The sequence below is a fragment of the Spea bombifrons genome, chromosome 3 (genome assembly GCF_027358695.1).
Source record: "Spea bombifrons isolate aSpeBom1 chromosome 3, aSpeBom1.2.pri, whole genome shotgun sequence".
NCBI lineage: Eukaryota > Metazoa > Chordata > Amphibia > Anura > Pelobatidae > Spea > Spea bombifrons.
The window spans coordinates 121,306,006-121,324,024 of record NC_071089.1 but is presented as its reverse complement, the minus strand read 5'-3'; the positions used below and the strand labels follow the sequence as shown (position 1 = coordinate 121,324,024).

The following is an 18,019-nucleotide window of genomic DNA, read 5'->3' as shown; positions in this document are numbered from 1 at the left end:
CCTATACATGGTTAGGCCAAATGTTTTACTGGTATATTCTGGGTTTCTTTAACCCCTTAATGACAAAGCCCGAACATGTACAGGCTCAAAATCCATTGTTTTCAATGGGTTTAGGGATCGCCCATTGTCCTTAAGGAGTTAAAAAAAAAAAAACATTAGGTGCTCGTTTGCTCATTTTATTGCCAAGGGCCCAGGATCCTCTACTAATACATCAGGATGGGTGCCGCCATTGTGTTTTTCAACTTATTGCTGAATGCCTTAGGCAAACCTACTAAGATTTTTGGGGGCATTCTTGCCATATTGGGGTATCCCGTCTGTTTTACGGAATCTGTTTGCCCGTCTGGGCTGATTTGTCTTCCATCTGATTTATAGCCACAGGGACTGGCGGGTGTCGCTCATTGTCACTCATGTATTTCGAGAGTTCTGTCTCGGCCTTCCCACCAGTGTTCTGGAGGTGAGATGGTTTGGAACCCGGGGCTTGCAGTGGGTGCAGCTACTGCCAGAACTTGTTCAGCTGCCCTATCTCCTCGATATATGTCTGTAAATCATTTGATATGGGAGCCATTTTACCAGTTTGGGGGATTTAATTTAGGAGGATCTGGCCCATTTGATGAATTTGTCCCTGGAGGTCAGTTTAGTATGGTCGAAAGGTGGTCTCGTGTGATTATTGGTAGTGGTGCATGTGACCAGAAGGCATTAGAACATTGCAGGGTTAGTTAAAAATAAAATGGCTTTCTAAATTTGTAGGGCTGAAGGCTGTCATCATGGAATCTTTGAGAGGAACAGAGCGGTTGATTTTTGAAGCAATGGGGTACACTGGACTGATGTGGGCCTCATTCGATTTAGTCCAGCATTGCAGGATGTTTTGGATCAGGCCATGGTTGTCTTGGTGGGGCTCTCCTGCTGGTTTTTGGCATAAAACAGCAGGGCTGGTGGGACTATTCCTCCCCTAGCCTCTGGTAATGTTACTGAATAATGGTCTTGCCCACTGAGCTAAAACCTGGCTAGTGGTTGGCACTAATTGGAGGTAAGGCCAGGATTGGAGGCCGATTGGTTGGTGGACGAGGGGGGAGTTGCACCCGAATACTTATTTTATGTCATTAATGACTGTTGGCAAGGACGAGGGTTTAGGGTTATTATATATTATGTTTATGTTACAGTGAATAACATTTTATTATTGGGGAATTAATAGATGCTGTGGCCTGTTCTCGCCATGGAAGTTGTATGTCTTGGTTATTTAAGGATGGGTGGGCATTTTTGGGGCCTTCAGCCCTACAAATTTAGAAAGCCATTTTATTTTTAACTAACCCTGCAATGTTCTAATGCCTTCTGGTCACATGCACCACTACCAATAATCACACGAGACCACCTTTCGACCATACTAAACTGACCTCCGGGGACAAATTCATCAAATGGGCCAGATCCTCCTAAATTAAATCCCCCAAACTGGTAAAATGCCTCCCATATCAAATGATTTACAGACATATATCGAGGAGATAGGGCAGCTGAACAAGTTCTGGCAGTAGCTGCACCCACTGCAAGCCCCGGGTTCCGAACCATCTCACCTCCAGAACACTGGTGGGAAGGCCGAGACAGAACTCTCGAAATACATGAGTCTGTCAGTCTCTGTACCAACTACCTTCACTTATGCATAACAAAACAACTTCCCATACCGGGAGTCGAACCCGGGCCGCCTGGGTGAAAACCAGGAATCCTAACCGCTAGACCATATGGGAGGCTCTGAAAATCTACTTTACAGAAGGTGTTATAGAGAATACGGCTTCAACCCCTGCTAATCTTACCATTCAAACCTGACACTGTAGTTTGGAAGAACATTTATCGTTTTTCATAAAATATTTTAGGGTTTTGTCTTCAATTCAATGTTTACATATCTTTCTCACGACATTCAAGAACACCATCAGAAATCTTGTGGCCCGGTGCAAACCTAAAGACATGGCGTGTCCAACTACTTGCCCCTCCTGTTTCATGCTCCTCCTGCTGCTCATCTTATGCTTACATAGGGTCTGCCAGGCCGTAAAGTTCATAATGGGGCCACAAGTCCCAGGAAAAGGACTACCCGACCCCAATTCCCACAAAAGGGAAAGTCAGGCCCAAAAGTCTGCAAAGGCCCAGTCCCACCCACGTAGCAGGCTCGTAGGAACCCAGTCTTGGGTAGCCCATTTGTATCTAGTTGAAAAGAATGTCGGGACCTCATGCTCACTAACCCCTGTTTTGCAGTTTGAGTTTGGTTCCAAATATGAGCCGACACGGTAGCCCACTTTACAAATTGTACCTTTTTCTCCCTTTGGTTTGCAAACTCGCATTAATTTGAATAATGCCTCATCCCGAGTACATGCATAACGTGTTCACAACTCAGCTTGAAATGAATATACAAGTTCCTGCAGGAGTTGTGGTATGCATTGTGTTACAAGCTACATCAAGTGGAAGGGTTAACATTGCAAACGGCTTGAAACTTACTGAATAGACTCAGATGTGCAAAAAAAACGTTGCGTTGGCCGGGAATCGAACCCGGGTCAACTGCTTGGAAGGCAGCTATGCTCACCACTATACCACCAACGCTGGACAGAAGATTAGCTTTTGAAAAGTCTTTCTGTGCTGACAGTTTAGTTACATTACATTACATTTATTTATAAAGCGCCGGCAGATTCCGCAGCGCTGTTACAGTCAGTAGAACAATTTCACATACAAAACACAAACAATAACAAACCGGTACAAAAGGAGAAGAGGGCCCTGATCTTGCGAGCTTACAATCCAGTTGGTGGTTGAGGGGGAAGTGAGGAGAGGACGGCTTGGATGGGGATGAGGTGATTTGGTTCAGATGGTGTTGTAGCCGCTTTCTGCAGTGGCACCTGGTATGCCGTTTCCCTCCCGTGTAACTCTTTCATAGCCACTTATAAGGAGGCCACAGCAGCTACGTTTCCAAGTGAGGCCTAGGAATATATATAGGCTTCCTCACAAGTGGTCAGATAACCTGATTGCATACAGGAGGCAGATGTTTCACACCTTGGCTAACAAATGCAATTAAGCTATACTAGAGGGCACCAAATTTAACCCTTTGATAGCAGCAGGGTATGGAGACAGGCAGGATACAGACATAGCAAGTGGGAAAACAGGGGTAACAGCAGGAGATGAGGGGTTCAAATGAAATATGGGATATTCATACCTGTAAGAGAAGGAGATATGGCGGACATTGGTGATTGCCAGAGGATGGATGAAAGCATGAAGACAAGGGATGGATGTCTGGATAGTTCAGTGTAACCCTTACATAGCCACTTATAAGGAGGCCCCTTGGGGAGAGGCCACAGCAGCTACATTTCCAAGCACTCGATAACTTTTATTGGGCAAATATAGGAAAATATATAGTTTTCAGGAGCTCAGAGGTCTCCAAACTCTCCAACTAATGACTCTTGACAAAACATCTAATGCATAAATATCTATCGGGGATTCCGTCACATTATTACTACTGCTTATTGTTATATAAACATAACTTTGCCACTTCTGAGTTGAGGATTAAATTGTAAACTATGGCAGCCCTGCAATTGTTTGTCTTATCTAGCAGAGCAGCGGCAGATAGTCAGTGTCGTCTGGGTGAAAAAACGTTCTCTACATTTTATATACTGTTTTGACATTTCATAAGACAATCTTTCAAATGGGTATAATGAAAACACATGTTGTTGGAAATATATTTGGGAAAAGCGGATTCCAGGTGCCGACACACCTTCGTCTAGGGGCAAATACCGTATTTGCTCGATTACAAGACAAGGTTTTTTCAGAGCAAATGCTCTTAAAAATACCCCTTGTCTTATAATCGAGGTTGTCTTATAATCAGACTTCAAATAGAGGTCTGACTATGAGACTAAGGGGAGGCGTAGATACCTGCAGCGCTATAAAAACCCTTTACTCCAGTGTTCCAGAACTTTGGTTCCTGTCTGTCCGTGGACTTCAGCTTCCTGTTCTCCTCTGCTAGCTCTGCTACAGTCCCTCTATTGGATTCATCGTTACTTGACCTTTGGCTTCCCTATTGGACTACCCCGTTTGCCTGTTCCCTGACCCTTGCCTGGACTACCGTTTACTCTGATCGCGGCCTGCCCCTGACCTGTTGATTTGTTTACTGACACCATTTGGACTATCCTCTGCTCTTACGCTCCCAGCCCAATCCTGACAGTATGTTTGTTTAGCTAGCTGAAGGGCAGATGTGTAAGCATGGAGGATGAACTTGTAGTGGTTGTAGTGAGCTTCAGAGCGAGATTAACTCCAGACAAGCTCAGAGTGGCATATAGGGGGTTAAAAGGCATATCATGGGGCAGAGTGGCATATAGGGGGTTAAAAGGCATATCAGGGAGGCAGAGTGGCATATAGGAGGGTATAAGGCATTTCAGGGAGGCAGAGTGGCATATAGTGGGTATAAGGCATTTCTGGGGGCAGAGTGGCATATAGGAGGGTATAAGGCATATCAGGGAGGCAGAGTGGCATATAGTGGGTATAAGGCATTTCTGGGGGCAGAGTGGCATATAGGAGGGTATAAGGCATATCAGGGAGGCAGAGTGGCATATAGGGGTATAAGGCATTTCTGGGGGCAGAGTGGCAAGCCGGGGGGCAGATGTGTATAACGGGGGGGGGCAGATTGGCAAATAAAAGGAAATAAAAACAAAAAAATATATTTTTCTCAATAATAGCTTTTATTAAATATGAAAAAATAGTTTACATGAATTAATATTTACTGGTAAAACGTTTTTTCCTATAGGGTTGTCTTATTTTCAGGCTTTTTTTCTTAAATTAATATTCAGATTTTGGGGGTAACACACAGGGTTACATTGGGAATGAAGATGTGTGCTAACAAGGACGTAACAGATGTAACGAACCGCAACAAGAATGTAAAGATTGTAACACAATTTAGGATATACAGAGAGTTCTTATAGGGAGGGGGAGATATCCACAATTTACATTCCTATGGGTAAACGATCTCCTACTATTTACATTCCTATAGGTAATCTAATACAATGTCAAAAGGAACTACTGGTTTTACATCTTTTACATGCAATACAACTGATAATCAATAGCACCGGCCGTTTTGTAACGTTTGCATTTGCTGTTTGATGTGGACTTAAATAAAAGTCACGCATGTCCTTTCTGTGAGCATGTGAAATCAACTGGCCAAATGTTGTTTAGTTAGTTCTGATCACTTTAACCATTGTTATACCTATAATGACTGTAATATATATTTGTAATATATATGTTTTAATGCTCCCTAAGGTGTCTGACATAGTCTGCATGCTACCTCCGCACATGTTTCTGCCCGGGTTTCAGACCTTTTGCGTGTTAGACGAACGAGACAAGCACGTGGCCAAGTGATATATCACCTCCATCATATATTAACACTATAGTAGTACTCAGCATATAGTGGGTACAACCAATCCACATCAAACATAGACTAAGGTCAAAAAGTTCTTTTTTACACGAGAGTAACTATCGTCCTAGCATAAGTCCAGGCCCAATATGTTATCTCGTTACTTAAGGATGAGAAAGAAATCATTAACAAGACTTGTGTTCCGATGGCAAAAGTGTCTATAACAAGATGTATATTTAATACAAAATGGTGTTCATCTAAATTCCATATTTACACTGACTCACGTACACTCTAATTTCCCATGGCTCAGCGTGAGGGCCGCGAGGGAGCAGGAAACAAGACGCAGGCAGTTTTGCAACCACCCAGATTTTATGGTATCTTGCCCTGTAATTGTAGACCACCTTTGCGGATATTGCACTAATTTCCTTGTTCATTCTATTTCCTTTCTTATTTATCACATGTTAACCCCCATGAAATTTAAACTTTATGACCATGATGTTTCTTATGTGCCTCTATCCTCTTGGGAACCCAAAATGTTACTGATATTGTACTTTTTATTGTTTCTTTTTCCTAAACTAGGAAAGTTCTAATACATTTTTTTAACTTAACAAAGTCTTTATTTTAAAGTAATTTAATGACGCGATTTACAGAGAAAAAAGTCTGTGGCAGCGGTGGGATTCGAACCCACGCCCCCGAAGAGACTGGAGCCTTAATCCAGCGCCTTAGACCGCTCGGCCACGCTACCAGTTATTAGGATTGGAGATGCTTTCTCTATATCTGTTACAAATTTAATAAGCACTATAACAAGCTTTATTAAGAGCAATTTAGAAACATTTGGGTAAATATTCTCCCCAACAATCTGAGCCTCAACCATACTGCACCTCAAATACGCTTTTGTGTCATGTGTATGAGGAATACGGATTTTATGTGAACAAAAGTAGAACAATTTAGAAGTAACATTAGATGTTATAGTCCTACAGACTGTGTGCCGATACCCCTTACTAAACACGGAATAATAATCACTCTTGACACCCTTTTGATTATTGAAAAGATTTGGGGTTTTCAACACACTCATTTTTTCCCTAATTTTTATAACGCATACATTTTCTATATTCTACGTCATTGTACACAATATATACATATTTTTTTGGTGGGGCATCATAGTATTTAAAATGTGGGAGTAGGAAAAAGTTAATATTTCTTACCTGTGGTGTTTGGCCCACCTAGTCTGCCCCGCTGCAACATTTAATGCACCATTAGCATTATACAACATTCCCGTACAATGGTCATTGCGTTACGTAGGTCCGTCTTATATAAAGTATATCTCCCAACACGTGAAAAACATGTTCTAGGGGTGTCATTAAAGTCGGGCTATGGAAGCAGAGCTTTTATTTTGACCTTGCTGTCTAATTTTATTTCAGGGTTTAGTGTTCAGGGTTTCGTTTGAATGTGTAAAATGTCAAGTTTATATAAGGCCAAGGAGGCTTAAGTCATACCTCCCAAGTGTCCCAGATTTCAGGCAGTGTACCATTATCCTGCTTTTGTATGGGCCATTTGGGGAGCTCCTCTGATTAGTCAGAAGAAGGGAGAGAAGGAGAGTGAGCAAGTGAGTGTGTGCCTTACAGGCAGCCCATGATACAAGTGGGAAGCAACAAACACTCAAGCACGTGGATGTGGAAATGCTGCTTGGTATACGGGACTCAGATAATATTTCTTCTGCTTTTATTTTAGCTTCATTTTCCAGGAATTGACGCTGCATTCTCTGGAACACCATTAACTGGCGTTATATTGTGAATGATAATAGAGTATAATGGAAGAGAACAGAAAAGCGATTGGAAAATATAACTCTGACACATATCACAAAGATCTTTGGCGCATGAACTCACTAAGTACAGCGGCAGACTGACAAATATTACAACTGTTTTAGAAAAATGGCAAGGTTAACCTTCTATAAGATCTTTTGCAGCTTCGTCCCATGCGGAATCCCATGCGGCATCCCATGCGGCATCCCATGCGGTTCATGCAAAACCCCAGCATCACCTCCCATATGGTCTAGCGGTTAGGATTCCTGGTTTTCACCCAGGCGGCCCGGGTTCGACTCACGGTATGGGAAGTCAGTTTTTGTTGCAAGCACGCGCTGCTATGCATTTGTCAGATTGGGTATATAGATAACGCATGGAATTTGAGCAGGCGTATGTTCCATGCACCGGTTCCATGGAGGATTCTTAAAATGCAGGTATAGTTTATAATATTATCATTATTTTAATATATTTATAATGCTACTACCTATTCTTATGTAAATTTAACTTTGACTGTTTTGAGTTTAGGATTAAATTGTAAACTATGGCACGTCTGCAATACATTGTATGTCCTTTCTAGTAACCCTTATGCGTAAAATCATCAGACAGCGCTAAGGAATTATATGACCCCAATGGTGACCAGCGGGTATAATGAAAATAAATGTTTCTGCCCGGTTTCGAACCACGTGTGAGACGAACTCACATGTACGTCCCCCAGGAAATGCCAAAGTACAACATTGATTCACATCAGTTAACCCCTTCAATCCCCTATAGACGTACCGGGACGTCCAAAAAACGCCCACAAAGAAACCCCTATGGACGTCCCGGTACGTCCAGCCCTTCGTGCAGCGTCAGGGACACATCCCTGCCGCTGCACGGGAGACCAGGCTGTCGTTTGACAGCCTGGACTCCCCACTGACAGCAGAAGCCGGCTTTGCCGGCTTTCTGCTGTCCGATCGCCTGTAACAGCTTCCGGCATGAAAGCCGGTAAGCTGTTACCGGTAAACTGCCCGATCGCGCAGTTTCAAACGCGCGATCGGGCATTCCCTTCCGGGTTGCGTCACTGCTGACGTAACCCGGAAGGTCATCGGAGGACAGGATATCCCCTGCGGGGATATCCTGCCCTCCGATGAGGCACAGAGACGCTACGATCTCTATGCAGGTCTGTGAGGACCTGCATAGAGATCACAGTGTGATCGGTGCAGGGGGATCGCGGGGAGGGGAGTGAGAGACCATCTCTCTCACTCCCCCTCCCGTCCTGTAAAAGAAAAGCTGAAAAAAAAAAAAACGTTAGTCATTTAAAAATAATATTAAATAAATCATTAAAATAATAATATAAATAATACAAAAAAAATTATCATATGAGCTGTGATGTCACTGTGACATCACTGGCATGTTCAGGAGGTCCCTAGGAGGACCTCTAACCATTAATGTGTAAAAAAAAAAATATAAAAAATACAAAAAATGTAAAAAAAATTAAAATAAAAAAAAATAAAAAAATATATATAAAAAAAGATAATTAAAAAAATTCTTAAAAAAACCTTACATCCCATTGCCCTAGCATAACATCTAGCCAGTATACCCCTCCTGCCCCCGTTCACAACCCCCAAACCCGTTAAGCCATAGGCATAAAAATTATACAAAATTGTACACCTGATAGTATTCTCCCTGGTCCTGGGAAAGTCTGGAAAATCTATATAAATTAGGTATTTCTGAAATCAGGACACCTGAATTGATAAACTTGGAGGGGATTTTCCATCACTTTACCTAATTTTGTGAGGATTCAGAGGGAAAATGTAAAAAAAAATTAGTTTATTTTTCTAATCTTCGCTAGTTTTTCCTAAATTTCTCATTCTAAATTTTCAGCTAATCATCCAACTATGGTATCAAACGAAAGCTCTATCTCTCCTTGAAAAAACAATATATAGTTTACATGGGTACACTATTCACAGGAAAAGAGAATCATCGCTAAACCGACATACCCCAAAAATGGCAAAATTGCTCTGGGCTTTGAGGTACCAAAAACCCCTGGGATTGAAGGGGTTAAAGATCACTAAAGACAATGTGTAAAGTCACATGATTACACCCCCATATCACCCCCCCACCACCCACCACCCACCACGTCAGTCCAGCATTACAAATATTCGGAGCAGAACACCCTATCCGATGTCTAACCGTCTAAGATCATATTTTACAAACAAGGATCACTACCCCGCTTTGATTTGACATTTAACAGAGTTCTCCAGAGCTCTAATAAAACCGTCCCATTTTTAAAAAAATGTATGGGTGTCCCTTTCTTCGTTTACCGTCGCATCTAACCGATCCATTCTGAGCAGGTGGGACAATTTATTATGGAGTTACATTTAATACCAACCGCGCGTTTACGTCTGCTTTTAACATCACTACAGGAGTGTAATCTCCATCCGCAATCTCTGTGTCTCGCTGTGACTGTCCATGTGACCGTAGAGATGAATGAGCAATTTCTGTCTGAAGAAGAGACCTAGATAGTCTTGAAAGCTTGCAATCCATGATACGGCGTTCAGCCAATAAAGGTCTACACAGAATAATAGACTTTGCTGGCGGATAAGACCCCTTCGGCCCATCTAGAATGTCCATTTTTCTTGACGTGGTTACTCAGACCTTAATCAGTCCTTGGTCTCGTCCTAGATTCAGGAGCCGTATGTCTATCCCATGCATGTTTACATTCAAGTAATTGAACGAGAATTTATTATTTTTTTTAGGCAAAAATGGGCAGGTTTCATAATAGCTGATTTTGCTACTTAAGCCTCTTGCCTCTTTCTTTCCTTGCCTCTTTTTTCCTTGCTTTGCCCCTTTGCTTCTCTGGGTTGCAGCACGGGAGTTCCTTATATGCGGCCCAGACTTCTGACGTAGCGTGGAAAAAATTATCCACACATCGTAAGAAGTGGACGGCACAGACTCGCACAGATTGGATTTCTACTAGCAGGCACGTTAAATAGGCCCCGGTGCAGTATGCATTATATATATATATATATACCGTATTTGCTCGATTATAAGACGAGGTTTTTTTCAGAGCAAATGCTCTGAGAAATACCCCTCGTCTTCTAATCGGGGTCGTCTTCTAATCAGACCTCAAATAGAGGTCTGATTATGAGACTAAGATCCAGATCCCCCGCACCGCTGCAGTGGACCTGGATCCTCCTGTCTCCCCCCCCCGCATCATACACACACTTACCGGTGCTTCCTGCTGTATTGCCGGGGCAGCGATCCGATCCGCGTAGACAACGCTAGCAGCGGGGGTTGTCTGCGTCCGTCGCGCATACCTTCCCTGACTGTGAGAGATCAGAGTTCCCCGCACCGGTGCCGGGAACTCTGATCTCTGACAGCCGGGGAAGGTATACGCGACAGACGCAGACAAACCCCCCGCTGCCAACTCCACCTCCTTCCGGCTGCAGCAGAAGGAGACGTCAACCCGCTTACAGCAGGAAATTGGAAGCACCGGTAAGTGTGTGTGTGTGTTAGTGTGTTAAATGGGGGCATAGGGCATTTCTGGAATGCCTTATACCCCTATATTCCACTCTGGCACTTAGGGGGTTAAAAAGCATATTATGGGGCAGAGTGGCATATAGGGAGGTATAAGGCATTTCACCTCCCTATATGCCACTCTGCCCCATAATATGCCTTTTAACCCCCTAAATGCCAGAGTGGCATATAGGGGTATAAGGCATTTCTGGAGGCAGAGTGCTCTATATAATGCCTTTTAACTCCCTTAATGCCACTCTGCCTCCTGGAATGCCTTATACCTCCCTATATGCCACTCTGCCCCATAATATGCATTTTAACCCCCTAAATGCCAGAAAGGCATTTCTGGAGGCAGAGTGGCACATAGGGGGTCAAAAGGCATACCATGGGGCACAGTGGCATATAGAGGGTTAAAAGGCATATCATGGGCCACAGTGTCATATTGGTGTGGCAAGCCTGGGGGCAGATGTGCGTAACTGGGGGACAGGTTTGAAAATACAAGGAAATAAAAACAAAAAAAATCTTTTTTCTCAATCATAGCTTTTATTAAAAAAAATAGTTTACATGAATTAACATTTACTGGTAAAACTTTTTTCCTTTAGGGTCGTCTTATATTCAGGCTTTTTCTTTTTTTCCTAACTTAATATTCAGATTTTGGGGGGTCGTCTTATAATCAGGGTCGTCTTATAATCGAGCAAATACGGTATATAGTATATGTAATGTAAATGGGTTAAGCCATATTAATCCAGTAGACACGATGTCAAAAAATCAGAGTATTGCAGAGTATGCGGTGAAACCTTTTTAATTGGACTAACATAATATTTAAAAGCCAAGCTTTCGAGAGTTATCCTCTCTTCATCGGGTCTGAAGCAATACTAATCAACATGATAGAGGTTACAACTGAAAACAAGTGATGGTATAACCCTCCCCTTCCTACTCCGCGATGATTTTTTGACATAAAGTATAAATGCATCTCCCAAGTTGTCTGTCAACTCTGCCTCATACAGCCTCCCATATGGTCTGTGCAGGTGATTGCACACGCCTCCCATATGGTCTAGCGGTTAGGATTCCTGGTTTTCACCCAGGCGGCCCGGGTTCGACTCCCGGTATGGGAAGTTAGTTTTTTTTTTTTATCACTCCCTGTTGTTCTTCCTTTATCAGACACCCTAATGAAATTACATCACCGGACTCCATTGCCTAAGTGCAGTGGGTAATATATGATATTATCAGATTCAAATAATATAAGAATTATTATAGTATATAAATTTATCTGAGCTATGGGGAGCTGACAGTGAAATCTGTTTACTGCCATTTCCGTTATTATGTCACTTTGTGTAGCGGGCTGAGTAGCATCTATTGGGCAAGACCCATCCTGTGTACTCTGCGGAGAAGGAGGCATGATGGGAAGTGTAGTTTTTATCACTCCCTGTTGTTCTTCCTTTATCAGACACCCTAACGAAATTACATCACCGGACTCCATTGCCTGAGTGCAGTGGGTAATATATGAGATTATCAGATTCCTATAGTATATATCTTCAAATAATATAAGAATTATTATAGTATTCAAATTTATGACAGTAAAATCTGTTTACTGCCATTTCCATTACTATTTCACTTTATGTAGCGGGCTGAGTAGTATCTATTGGGGAAGACCCGTTCTGTGAACTCTGCGGAGAAGGAGGCATGATGGGAAGTGTAGTTCCACTAGCCCATGAGGAAAGCATTGGTGGCAAGAGCGCATACATTTTCATCTGTTCCAAGCGGTCGCACGGCAAGCCTTCGATAGCTCAGATGGTAGAGCGGAGGACTGTAGAGAGCATCAGACATCCTTAGGTCGCTGGTTCGATTCCGGCTCGAAGGACATGTTTTCTTTTTTCCTTTTATTTTATTATTTTTTTGCAAATACGAATGTGTTGTCTCTGTTAGTTTGCAAACTCACATTTTAAGCCAAGAAAGGAGAGTGTTGTTCAGTTTACTCAGTCTGTATTAGGGGTCTGAGCCATAGGGCTTAGCTAAGAGCTGTAAATTCATTAAAACAGTAAATATGGGCTCAGATCATGGTGCTGCTAAGAAAATAAAAACATTTCAGAATAAAAAGAAACCATGTTTCTGCCCGGTTTCGAACCGGGGACCTTTCGCGTGTGAGGCGAACGTGATAACCACTACACTACAGAAACTTCTTGCACAAAGGGCCTCCATGGTGTTAGTGGGTTGGCTGTGGAGATCAATCTTCTCTTAACCAGCCTGCTGTACAGTGGTGCTACAAGGAGATGTTTATAGGCAAGTCCTAGGTGTCAAAACTTATATCTAGACTATTGTCTTTACAATATGGCAATTACCCGAATTTGTCTTCATCTGTTAAGAAGCTGACTTTTAGCATAAGTCATGTCCACTATATAGAAAAACTATCCACTATGTAAACCTTCAGGAAAACTTTTATAAACATATGCATTGATGGTACATGGTCCCTCTCCGCATTAACAAATGTAATCCTTCTAGGTCTAATGAATGCTGGAGATGTCACAGGTCACCTGGACATATATCATGTGTGGTGGAAATGCCAAAAGCTAAACTACATTAAACTATACTTTATTTAAATCCATATTTAAACAAGATGTTGAACTTAGCCCACAATTATTTCTTTATTTATTACTATTATAATTATTATTATTATTAATAATAACTTTTTTTATATAGCGCCAACAGTGTACGCAGCGCTTAATACAATCCATATATTCAAGGGGTCTGACAAGACGAGAATTGACAGACTAAGACAAACCGATACATTAGGCAGAGAGAGCCCTGCTGGCAAACTTGGGCGTGAAAGAGTTAAAACCTAGCCTGCAGGCTCATTCATCACTCTCCCCACAGGGCACAGATCAACTAAAACTATACCCATCAAAACAGCATTAAAATAAACAATTCTGAACACAAACACAAAGGTAAAATAACCCGTGGGAATCTCCAGATGTTAAAGATTCCTTGTCAAAAGATGTAAGGAATTTCCTTTCTAAAGGGCTGGAGCACTAACTGTCTGCCCAATTCCCAGACTCTCCGTGTGTCCCTTTTACAGATTCACTATACAAGATGCCATCTTTCCAATATACCCTCCAAGTCTAAACCAGGCTGCCATGCAGGACGCCTCAATTCTTCTCGAAAGGGGTCGAGTGACATATAGGGGGTCAAAAGGCATTTCTGGAGGCAGAGGGGCATATAGGGAGTAAAAGGCATTTCTGGAGGCAAAGTGGCATATAGGGGATTAAAAGGCATAGCATGGGGCAGAGTGGCATATAGGAGGGTATAAAGCATATCGGGGAGGCAGAGTGGCATATAGGGGGGCATAAGGCTTTTCTGGAGGCAGAGTGCCCCATGATATGCCTTTTAACTCCTTTATGCCACTCCAGAAATGCCTTATACCCCCCCTAATATGCCACTCTGTCCCATGATATGCCTTTTAACCCCCTATATGGCGGAGTGGCATATAGGGGGTATAATACATTTCTGGAGGCAGAGTGGCATATAGGGGGTTAGAAGGCATATCATGGGACAGAGTGGCATATAGGGGGTATAAGGCATTTCTGGAGGCAGAGTGGCATATAGGGGGTTAGAAGGCATATCAGGGGGCAGAGTGGCAAGCCTGGGGGCAGAGGTGCATAACTCGGGGGTAGGTTGTCAAATGAAAGGAAATAAAAACCAAACATGTCTCAATCATAGCTTTTATTAAATATGGAAAAAATAGTCTACATGAATTAATAAAGAAATAAAAGTTTCTTACCAGAATATCGTGAAGAATAATGTGATCAGTGTTTTGTTCCACTGAATAAAATGGAACTCTTTCATCTAAAAATGTTCGCAGTAGTAAATGTTTTGATCCCATTATGTGTAATGTATTTCATTTATTAGGGCCTTTTAACACTTTTGCTTTCTGGCATTTTAATACAAATAATGAGATAAAAAGAATGGCACATAGTGTGACTCGGGTGTGTATAAGGGGTGCGTGTGGATATAAGAGCTTCACCGTGAGATAAACTATATGGGGCTGCTCTCCAAATTTTTCCAGGGCTGCTTTTCAGTCCCAGTCCGGCCCTGAGTACCAGGGAAATCGCGGCTAGGGGTTAATGTTTGTGTTTTCAGTCAGTAAAGTCTTCAGCAGCAATGACCTGGAAATCAAAAGTCCCTCGGATGCAGCTATGAGGAGGCGCCGCCGGCCGATGAACAGCTCCAGAGAACCGGGACGTCGGGGTAGAGCTTGAATCCCACTGTCCTGCCCAGCTCTACCTCTGTACCGAAAAGTGAGGCTGAGGATAGAGGGGAAAAAACTGGGGCTGTCCCACGCATAGTTGGGAGGCATGGATTGGGAATCTCCCTCTTACCGGCCCAACATCGTGTCAGACCTCGGCTTCTGTGCTCCCTCTCATTGTGCGCCAGCGATTGATGCTGAGCGCCAGGACATGACGTTATTTCCCGGCGCTCAGCATTGATCCCTGTGTACACTGCCACTGCTTCCAGGACAAGAAATAAGGAGCGGAATATACGCTGCCTATATACATGCCTGCCCATACACATACATACTGGCTGGCAGCTTACAGCACCCCTTCCTCGTTATCCCCTACCCCGTTTCTCCTCATCTCTTACCGGAGAAGTGACACCAATTTTAGAAAGCACAATTTGCCCCAGAACATGTATGGGTATTTGCTTCAACATAGTGTGGAAAGGTAGGATTTATTTTGTCAAGGAATTCAAGGGGGCATCCTGAGAAATGTGGTCATCAGTAAAGAGTAGTATACGCTGTATTTAACCCCTTAGACATCAAGGACATAAACAATCCATTAAGGGTGTGGACGCAATATTAACCCCTCAGTTACCTTGACCAATCGGGGGGTGTCCCGAAGTCTGGGTTCTCTACCAGCATCCCAGCTACCATAGGAGGCTTCAGAGACAAAGCCTTGGGTTTCCCTGATCCCCACTCAACAGCTGAGTAAGAATCAAGAACTTTTTAGTTTCTTTCACACATCTACTCAGCTAAAACAAACGACAAAAGCGGATGTGAAAAATATATGAGAGCATGTCGCCGATACGCTCCGACAACATTACAGGGGCCAAAGGAGTCCAAGAAGATAGAGAAGAAGAGCGAGGAGGGGGTGCAAGGCGGGGTACCTCCAAGTCATGGTCAAGTGTTTTATAATCACAGATTATATGATATATAATATATATGATATATATTAAGATTCCCTGTTAAAATAAAAGCGACCGGTTCCTGACGGTGCGAATGACTCAATCCAGGGTTCCCAAATTTGGCAAAATAAGACAACTCAAGGATGTGGGCGATGATCCTGATCCATATCCATGCTGGTGTGGAACCGGTGCATGGAACGTATGCCTGCTCAAATTCTTTCCGTTATCTATTTTGCAAAAAAAAATATTGTTTTATAAAATATGGGATCTCTACTTTGCCTGAAACGAGACCTGGGGCCAGCTAAGCCATCTGTCAAAACTCCAAGTTGAAACAATGGAAATGTGCCAAACTTTCCAATTTTGGCACTGAAAGGTCCACAAAACATGCCATACCGGTGCATGTGGGCTAATGCTGAACTCGGGGGGGAGAGGGGTTGTTGCTGAATACGAGTCGAGCTGTCTCTGTACTTACCCAGGGAAATTAATCTATTGAAATACTGCGGTGTGTCTGCTAAAAATGGAAAATACTTAAGTTTACATATTTTTTTACAAAGTTTGGCACAGATTGGCAGTGGAAGTATTATTTTTTTTTTTATTAGGAAAGTACAAATTTTTTTAAATACTTCTCGAACATACGCTATCTTGAATAAGTTAATTTCCATACACAGATACAGAAAGAAAGAAAGAGAAAAAAAAAGTGGAAGGCTGGCTCTAACGTTTGAATGTTTAAATTATTTGATGAGCGGAGGAGAGGTCAGAATTGGCTCACGTATTTCTTTATATTACGCTTACATACTTTACATCGCTTTTATTAACTGGCCGCATTCTCGATATGTGGGTTTTTTCCCCGTACAGACCTTTATTTTTTCTAGTCTGTTATATGATGCGTAGCTGTTTTTAAGTATATGTTTCATTTCTCTCATTCTGACGTACGTAAATAGCTCTCTATCTGGGAGATTAAATTCGGTCTTAATTCGCGGGAATGTCTTGAGCTTTCCATTTACCCATAATTGCTTCATTTTTGTTATTCCTTTAGTTGTCCTTGCTCTTAAATTTAAATTCTCAATTTCTGAGGCCAGCAGATGGATTTTAGCAAACTCTGGGATTCTTTGGTTTATCTCTAGCTATTTTTTATCTATTTTAATAATGTTTATCGAGGTCCATATCAATGAGCACAGATCTTTCTGCTCCATCATAATGGCCTCAATCTTATACCAGGTGTGACGGCCCGGGGTTAATAAGTGCCGTCTATAACAGCTATTATGACCATCCGGGGTTAAATAATGCCACGTTTGATCAACTACCGTTGAATAATGTATCCCCTTCTATATATGTGTGCTGTGTTATCTATGCTCCATTCCCCTTCCCGTCCTACCCCATCCGTGCATCACCTTCCCACAAACTTCGGCTATCGTAGCCCAGGTTCCCCCCTGCAGAGGCTGGAAATACCGGGTCGCTACAGCCGCTAGAGAAGCGGTGGTCCGCCGGCACGGCTATCGGACCCACGCCAGCTGTCCCAGGGTCCGTCCCGGGGGATGCTTCAAACTACTGCTGCTCGGGGTCCCTTCGACCGATCACGTCGCTTTTTGGACCAGATGTTCCTGGACCCCGAGCAACCCCTCGGCACCCTGGGATCGCCGCTGCTCCCTCGGGATCACCCCGAGAACGACAACCAAAGTATACGGACATTGTGGGGCTCGGTGGCCTAAGCGTGGCAGGGCGGGAAGATGTGTCCTGATTTTTGACCTTTTTATCACCTAACCTGTATATAAGCCTGTGTGTTTCCCAATAAAGTGTGTTTTACTTCCCTGGAACAAGTGTTAAAATGACCCGAGTAAAATTCTTTGGATTGTCAACTTTTAAAAAATATCAACTTTAGTTCAATCTTGGGTTTTTCTTCTAATCATTTTCTTCTAGTGTGTTATATTTAGCTTAATAGCTTCCGAAATAGATGAAAATATTTGGCATATGAGGTGTTTTCAAAATTAGGACAAATACCTGTTTTTAAAATGCCACAATTTTCCCCAGTTTTTTATACTTGTTTCATACTAAATTAGGATGTATTTACTCTATATGTCCAAAAGTATGTGATCCCCTCCTAAATATGGAGTTTAGGTGTTTCGGCCGCACCCATTGCTAACAGGTGTATAAAGTTAGCAGGTGCCGCTGTCTCAGA

The 18,019-nt window shown here is 42.7% G+C and overlaps 7 non-coding genes across 7 annotated transcripts; 3 read left to right on the top strand and 4 right to left on the bottom strand.

The window, feature by feature from the left end:
* Positions 1 to 1,664: 1,664 nt before the first annotated feature.
* On the bottom strand, positions 1,665 to 1,736 carry TRNAE-UUC (transfer RNA glutamic acid (anticodon UUC)). Its single transcript has one exon. It is a non-coding gene; the product is annotated as a tRNA-Glu (tRNA).
* Positions 1,737 to 2,508: 772 nt separating this feature from the next.
* Positions 2,509 to 2,580, bottom strand: TRNAG-UCC (transfer RNA glycine (anticodon UCC)). Its single transcript has one exon. It is a non-coding gene; the product is annotated as a tRNA-Gly (tRNA).
* Positions 2,581 to 6,031: 3,451 nt separating this feature from the next.
* Positions 6,032 to 6,113, bottom strand: TRNAL-AAG (transfer RNA leucine (anticodon AAG)). The gene has a single exon. It is a non-coding gene; the product is annotated as a tRNA-Leu (tRNA).
* Positions 6,114 to 7,409: 1,296 nt separating this feature from the next.
* Positions 7,410 to 7,481, top strand: TRNAE-UUC (transfer RNA glutamic acid (anticodon UUC)). The gene has a single exon. It is a non-coding gene; the product is annotated as a tRNA-Glu (tRNA).
* Positions 7,482 to 11,711: 4,230 nt separating this feature from the next.
* Positions 11,712 to 11,783, top strand: TRNAE-UUC (transfer RNA glutamic acid (anticodon UUC)). The gene has a single exon. It is a non-coding gene; the product is annotated as a tRNA-Glu (tRNA).
* A 661-nt stretch (positions 11,784 to 12,444) lies between these two features.
* TRNAY-GUA (transfer RNA tyrosine (anticodon GUA)) lies at positions 12,445 to 12,529 on the top strand. Its single transcript is given in 2 exon segments — positions 12,445 to 12,481; positions 12,494 to 12,529. It is a non-coding gene; the product is annotated as a tRNA-Tyr (tRNA).
* A 243-nt stretch (positions 12,530 to 12,772) lies between these two features.
* On the bottom strand, positions 12,773 to 12,845 carry TRNAV-CAC (transfer RNA valine (anticodon CAC)). Its single transcript has one exon. It is a non-coding gene; the product is annotated as a tRNA-Val (tRNA).
* Between the last annotated feature and the right edge of the window lie 5,174 nt (positions 12,846 to 18,019).